This window comes from Corythoichthys intestinalis, chromosome 3 (assembly GCF_030265065.1).
Source record: "Corythoichthys intestinalis isolate RoL2023-P3 chromosome 3, ASM3026506v1, whole genome shotgun sequence".
Taxonomy (NCBI): Eukaryota; Metazoa; Chordata; class Actinopteri; order Syngnathiformes; family Syngnathidae; genus Corythoichthys; species Corythoichthys intestinalis.
The window spans coordinates 37,763,173-37,771,201 of record NC_080397.1 but is presented as its reverse complement, the minus strand read 5'-3'; positions in this window follow the sequence as shown (position 1 = coordinate 37,771,201).

The window sequence follows — 8,029 nt, the reverse complement described above, 5'->3', positions numbered from 1 at the left end:
ATCAAGCTAACCATAACTTAGCATTGATGATCACATAGAGTATTTTAACTGAACTTGGGGCTTATGGTTTAAGATACATTGCGTTGGATGTTCAAATAAGTAAAACACTACAGTAAAAACTCGCATGAAGTCTGAATTCTTTTGTATGTCATTTTGCAACCATAATTAATTTTCGACAAGTGAAACTGAACTGAAACTACTACATTTATAATCATTAAATTAATAAGAATAAGACTACTGTAATTCATGTCTGTCCGAAAGACTAAGACTAAAATTAACAAGGTTGCCAAAAGCAACACAGGCATGTACTGTAAATTGCAAATTAAGGCAATGGTGAATAAAATCATGCTTAATGTGCCACAATGAATAGAGCCCGCCCTTCAGGTTCAGGTTGGTACACACTACGTAATACAAGTACTTCCTGGGTTACGAACGAGTTCCGTTCCTATGCTGGCAACGTAACCTGAATTTCTGCGTAGATCGGAATTCACCCATTAATGAAATAACTATCTCAAAAGTCCAGAAGTATTTTATTTTGTTTACTGATAAAGGAAACCCTGCCCTCTGTTGGCAGCGTTGGATGTGGCTGCACTTTCGCCTTAGCTTGTATGACTGAGTGGGAGACTTGTCAGACATGGATATAGGACATCTGCCCTCTCATTTGGCCCAAATAAGGCTGTAAGTTTTTTCAGCTAATATATGTTTGTATAAGCATTTGTAATTAAGTTTAGAGCTTCAGCTTTTGGAGTTACATGTGAGCGATTTGCTATGAACATTTTTAAATACGTTAGCATTCGTAGGATTTAAGGTAACGGACCTTTGCTCTGCAAATTAGGCTAATTTAATCTACTAAATTTACATTTTGATCAGACGAGATGGACGTTTGAGCATCAATTGTTTTGTCTCAGGTGTTTTATTGTTAAAATGTGTGTCGTTTTGAACATAAGTGTACATATGTGTGCTACAGCTTTACAAATTGTCATAAGTCAAGGTAGGAAAATGTTCAAAAACCACAATTGCCTTGTTTGTTGTCTGTCAAGCTGAACAACTTCACGTTTAGTGAGGACAGAACACTTCAAGTTAATGCAGTTAAAAATAAGATACTGTGTGGTACAAAAAGGTACTGTTTACCCAGCTTTAAAAAATAAAAAATGACTGGAGACAATGTCGAACGAGATTCCGGCGTCGTAAAGTCGAAATCGCGTAAGTCGAGTCTGTCGTAACCCGGGGACTACCTGTAGTACCCATCAATTGTACAAAGTATTTACAGTTTAGATATAGAATCAATCATTTAAAAAAATCTAAATATTTTAACTTTGCTTCAATATGGAAAATTCTATTGTGGTTTCCCCAAATTCCAGTTTGTGAGCAATATTAAGAGAGTGCACCTGGACCTGCCCACCTCACCAGCAGAGGAATGAAGTACTGTAAGTTCTCCAAGAGACCAGTGTATCCATCTGGATTTCATTTGTCTAAAGATTGCAGCAACGATGTCACAAGTCTTCGGAAATGAGCGTGCCCTTGCAGGAAATGAGGGGGATGTTCTGATCATTCTGATTCGTGCTCTGACTGACAACTTGGGCTTTTCTTCTACTTCAGACATCTTGCCCTTGTAATGCAGCCACTTTATCCATTATTGGTTATACTGTAGGTCTGTTTTAATTCTCTTCTGAGTAGATATGCGGTTTCATTATGATTATGATATTCTTATCTGCTCCACTAGAGGACAGGGCACTTGGCTCGTGTGCTTTATAATTAGGTTAAAGCATCGCATTAGAAAAGGATAATATCTGACAAGGTCTTATCTCCACTTGTCCTGTTATATTTGTTTCTAGTGGTAAAAGAGTAATGTACATAATCACAAAAACCATGTGGTTTCCTCCGTCACACACAGCCAACTGATGGGTGGAAGGTGATGACGTCATGCCTGTACTGTTGTGTCAGCTGGGTGGTCCCTCTGCATCGTAACATGTTTCTGTCCATCGTAAAAATTGCCTTTACCCCATGCCAAATGTGTACACTTGATATATTTACAATTGAAAATATAACATGTTAACTTATTTGCTATCATTGATAGACATCCAATCCATTTTGACTGAGAGGGTTGTCAGCGATCACTCTGATCATTTTATTAAGAAAGTATTTTGGCTTTATTTAAATAGATTAGGTCTCTCTACTCCAATCAAATATGATTTGTATATGATGTAATTATTCCACAGAATTCTGTTTATAACTACTCACATTAAAATGTTGGTGGTTGTTATCTATAATTCAGGGCAATCAGGCGATCTCTGTGTTTAATTTAGCTGAAGAGTGACTCACTATTACACACATTCACAATCAAGTTTATATTAGCCGAGACCTTGCGGTTTCTGAAATAACAGTGAGAGTTAGTTCGAACAGGCACTGTGATTATTTTACTCTTTCCATGAACCCTTTTAAATGTAGAAAGACCCTCTTCACCTTTACAGTCTCCCGCTTCACCTTTTCTTCTATCATTTGTATGTTATCCACAAGCCCCCACAGTAATTACAGCGCTTATAGTATGAAAAAAAGAAGAAAAAATTCTGGATATAGCAGTGGAAGCCAAGGAGAGGGTGGGAAGGGAAGAGAGCTGATTATCCAAATACAGTCATTAAAGGGGAAATGTGTTTTTGAAGCTGTCAAGATGATTAATGGGCGAGAGCAAATCCTCACAAATGCTCTTGTTTAGTCTAACTGGCAGACACGATCCTGCCCATTGATTTAAGGCAGGCCTGCTGTGTGAGACCACAGTGAGGTTAGAGGGTGTGAGTTTGTGAGCGTGTACCTAAATGGTGTGTGTGGGTGTGTGTGCGGACACGTCTTTGAGAGTGCATGCATTCACGCTTGATTGTGTGCATATGTGTGGCTGCCTGTGCAAGTAGGTGTTGATGGTAAATTGTGTGTGTACATGCATATGTTAGCATATACAGTACTGGACAAATGTCTGAGGAAAACACTACCTTTGCTTTTATACTCATCTCTTTTCACAGCATTTAGTATCACTTGTAAAATATTCTATATGAAATAACATGAAAGACTAAGGATGTCCCCGATCGGACCACCTGATCGGAAATCGGGTCGATTGGTCCATTTTTCAGAGGATCGGAATCGGGTGAAAAGGATTGGGTTCATAATTTTTTTTTAAAAAAAGAAAGTTTTTTTAAGGGCCAAAAAGTAAAAAAAAAAAAAAATCCAGAAATACAATGGCATTGCCAAAAGAAACAAAATTATACACATTTTATACTCCGCAACAATCCCGCAAAAAGTGGAAGAGGAAGTACCGTAAGCAGTACAGTACTGTCATGTTTGGAACTTTTGTTCGACAAAAAAATAAATAAATAAAAAAATAAATACTTTTTTTCAGTAGCGGACTCGGGTGAAAAAATTTACAACTGGGACATCCCTGTGAAAGACTTTAGAACAGTAGGAAGGTTGTTGATCTGTTTGCGTCATTTCAATTTTGCAAGTGGGAATATGACAAAGTTACTGATTGGTCGGTGTAAAAACGGTTCATTTTTAGAGCAAATCTGGTTACTCTATCACTGTCAATAACTAATAGGACACAGCAGGTTGAAGCTACGTCTACACAAGGACAGGTAATTTTGTCCAGGGTATTTCGCCGAATATTTTCATACCTGTCCACACTTACGTTTAAGGTGCATTTCAGGCCCCCCCGCTTCTGCAAGGTGCGCCTGCATTTGCACAAGCTACGCATGCGTAGAAAGGAGCAGCCTCATATGTTACGTCATCGCCCGTGCGGTTTACCTCTGAATCGGAAATTCAATATTCGCCGGCGGTAAATTTCAAAATTACTACACCTTCTAGACCAGGGGTCATGAATTAAAAATCCTCTGGGTCCGAAATTAAAAAATTACAACAATCTCGGGTCCGGAAATATTTTTAATGCTTCTTTTTTTTTTACAAAAAATACAAACGTATCTTTACGTGGCCGTGCTGATAATTACAACATTCAAAAATGTAAATAAAATATAAAAAATAAATTTATAGTAAGTAATAAATAATATTTAATAATAATTAATTAGTAATAAATAATAAACCGATCATATTGAGTCCTTAATTCTGCTATTTTTTGAGAACGGATGGCAGAGTTCATAGGGAAATTTTGCGAAAAAGCTACGTGCTTCGTCTCATAGTGCCTTTTCAAATTGCTGCTTTTTACAAGCGCTACCGTTGTTCGGCCATTCCTTACTACGCGGCGAAACGTCTACACAACGCTCAGCGCACTTGCGCAAGCATCCGAACGCATGCGCACATCGGTCAGAAGCGGCGAGTACTCACTATTTTTGTTTTTATTTAATTTTTTAGAACCTTTTCATTGCCTCAAAAATACTTTTTGCATGTATTACCCTCTCATACTTTTAACCATTGTGTTTTTATGTGTTAGCTTTGAAGCAGTTGACCACATTAGTCACGTAGCGTATTTAAACCGTCCTTATGTTAGGTTTTGTGTTGGTTTCTCCTAGTGTGACTTGTCCCTGTGATTACCCATTTCTCTCACCTGTGTGTGTTTTCCCAGTGTATCCTGCAATCTGCATCCACCTGTGTTACCCAGCTGTTCCTCGTCTCGTTACCCCTTGTCTGCGTATATAATGACCCAGTTTCTTGTCACTCCTTGTTGCGTCATTGTCTATGTCTATGTCTCTACCAAAGTCAAGACCTGTCCAAGCCCTCGTGTTCCGTGTAAGTTTTTGAAAAGCAGTCTTTTGTTGGTGATAGTTTTGTGTTCCTCAGTGCTGTCTTTTGATTACCACAGCTGTTGTTTTGTACTTTGTTTTTAGTTGGCTTTAATTAAATCATTTTTGCACCGCCACCTGCCTTGCCTTTTTTGTTTCCCTGCAATTGGGTCCACACACACCGTCTGCCCGCGAATCCCTGACACCTTATTTGGTATAACTGCATTTAAGTATTTTCTTAAGGCATTTTTAGTACGTTCCGCCTGTATGCATCCAAACAAAACAAGTTTAGCGCGCACAGTAGTACTTTGAGTGTCAAATTCGAGTAATGGTGGACATTTCGCCGATGTAGCAGATTTTGGCAGAACACCGTCTCTGAACAGATGAGGCATGTGCTGCCGCCAGGTAAAATGAACAAAAATGTGTTGGTCTACTCCTCCTTAAACACTCTGTTTTCTGCATCAACCTTGCGTCGTTTTGAGCACGCCATTTGCCGTACCTTTTCGCCTTTTTTCCAACTTCATTCGGCTCAGTTTTTGGCTGTTACTCCGCGGAGTCTGGAAAGCGAGTGTAAGACATGCTGTTCTAAAAATAACTTTCAAATGCCTCACTCCCATTGGCTGGCTCACACGCGTCACCGCTAAGGTTTTTGTTTGTTGCCACCCTCCGCTCTGTAAACCCACAGAAAAAAATGATTTTTGTTGTTGCAACGTGTATTAGTCCGGACAGCTTGAGATCCGGTCCAGATGGCTTGGGGGTCCGGAACCGGACCGAGGTCCGCGGTTCCGTGACCTCTGTTCTAGACTGTTATTTATGTGTATTTATGTGTATTAATGTATTTTGTGATCACTGTTTTTTTTCTTTTTTTTGGGATCGCAATTGAACGCATCACGCAGGAGCGAGGGTGAAGGGAGAGCACACTCGGCTTTTATAAACAGTTGGCGAGTTGTGACTGAACTAAGCCTGACATCGTTACTTGGGATGTTACAATCGATGCTCAGCTGCGCTCTCACCACTTGAAAATACTTGGAAAATAACAAGTAGAAGCATGGTGTGGCGCTGCGTATATTTCCTGGAAGCCGCAACCAGGAGTGCTTGTGCATAATAGTGGCGATCCTGGAAGTGGCGACGGTTTTGACATGCAGAAATATCATGGAAAAAAATTGATCGCGCACCTCTTTGACTGGGGGGAACCATGCAGATCAATTTTCGGGGCTTTAATTTTCCTCTACGCATTTTATATATTCATGTTCGGTCAGCATTGAGTTGGGAGGGGCCAGCCCCGCAGCTGGCAGATCGGAGACAACGCGGGAGACGAGCTCTGTAAAAAAACGCTCATCTCCACGTCACCCGCGATGGGAGGACCACAAATGGGCACTGAATTGAAGCATATTATTGCAACGTAGTTTGAAGGTTCAAGAAAAATCTGTGGAAGAGAAAAGAGGAGCAGGAATGCCACGTCGTGATCGTCCGCCTCCATTGCTTACGGTGCCGTCATGCCGCACTAAAAATGGCGATGGCATGACGTCACTTCCTTAGTATCCGATTGTTGAACGGAGACAGCAGTCTATATTGAGCGGTGTGTAATATTACCCGCCTACATTATCCGTTTAACAACTAATCCAGATAATAGGCATAATAGTGTAGCCGACATGCCGTACAGTCCAACTAATTACACATTTAAGGCCATTATGCGTCCTAGTGTAGACGTAGCCGGCACAGCGGAGGGTGAGAGGTGTCACACATTGACACTGAATTGCTCACTTTTTAGATCAGTGATCTTACTTGCCAACTGTGCATCAGCCATCTGTAGAGGTCTGCATGCAGTTACTCATACTATGTACATCCACCTAACTTAATGAAACCATCACTAGAAAATAAATTAGGGTTGTTAAAAGCAATCCTTTTCCATAAATTTCATTGGGGGGAAAAAAGGTTATTACTGGAGACATTAATGACGTAAGAAATACTCATCAGCCATATTTCTTAATGTCTTCATTAACCCACATGAATTTGGCAGTAAATATAAAGTGCACACCACTGTCTTCGCACTCAAAATAAATTTAATTCATGCATCAGATATCATAATATTAATGGCTGTTCTCAGAAAGAAAGTTTCTCATCCCAAGAAGGTAAATATTTCATGGTAGAGCAGCCCAGTCTTGTGAAGCTCTCCTTGGCTGGTTTCAGATGGATGGTTAGCAGCTGTTGGCCCTCCAACCTCCTCCCTCAGCACAACCATTAGGCCTATCTGTCTGCAATTTCCTCATTCTTCCTCAGTTCCCTCTGAAGTCCACTGTGATCGCTTTCCCACACCCCCACAGCTCAGCATAACACTACACTGTAAATACACTGTAGCTACATTCAGCCTCAGCAGACCAGAGTACATTCACAGGAACAATTTCCATCCACCCACACTCACGCACACACACATACACGGCTTCTAATATTTCTTCATAAAGCCAAACCAGGCAGACACCCATGAAGAAGATGTTGAAGGATGATTTTTGCAGCCAGAAGATTAATGTGAGTGTGAAGCCATATTTAAAATGTTTTGCCGTAACCTGAATCTTCTACACTGTGCTCCATATTGCGACAAGTGCATAAAGAGCAAAAATACACACACTTTTCTGGTTAAACAGATTCTCCCATCGATTATGTGTTATTTCCACAATTTTCAGCCAGTAACCCTAAAATTTGAGAGTTGACCTTAAGCACTTCAGAAGTTAATAAGTACTGTATTTTTTAGATAATAAGTCATACGTGAGTATAAGTTGCACCAGCCAAAAAAATGCACAACGAAGAAGAACATAGGGGCAAAATAGTATAATATGTGGTAGGGATATGCCTAATCCAATATGATCAAAAGTGGGCCCTATTAGGCCATTTTCAGAGGAGCGGAATTTTTAAGTATTAACTCATTGGCTGTCATTGATCCCTAACCCCTAACCCATTTTTGCTTGGAGGGTTGGCAGCGATCGTTCGAACGCTGCCGGCCCCTCAGTCAAATTGGATTGGATGTCTATCGTTGACAGTGGCAGTGAAACATGACCACTAAATGCCAACCTTCCCAGTTAAAATGGGATTTGATAACGGTCAATGACGGTTAAGGGCTACAAACAACAAAATAATTCAAAAGTATAAGGATATTGCGGTAACACTTTACAATAAGGGTCCCTTAATTAACATTAGTCAATTCATTTTCAGACAATAATTAATGTTTAAGTAACATGACAATAATTCATTTAATCCCTTATCTAACACTCATTAATATATTAATTAACATGAGTTAATGCATTACTTAATGCATT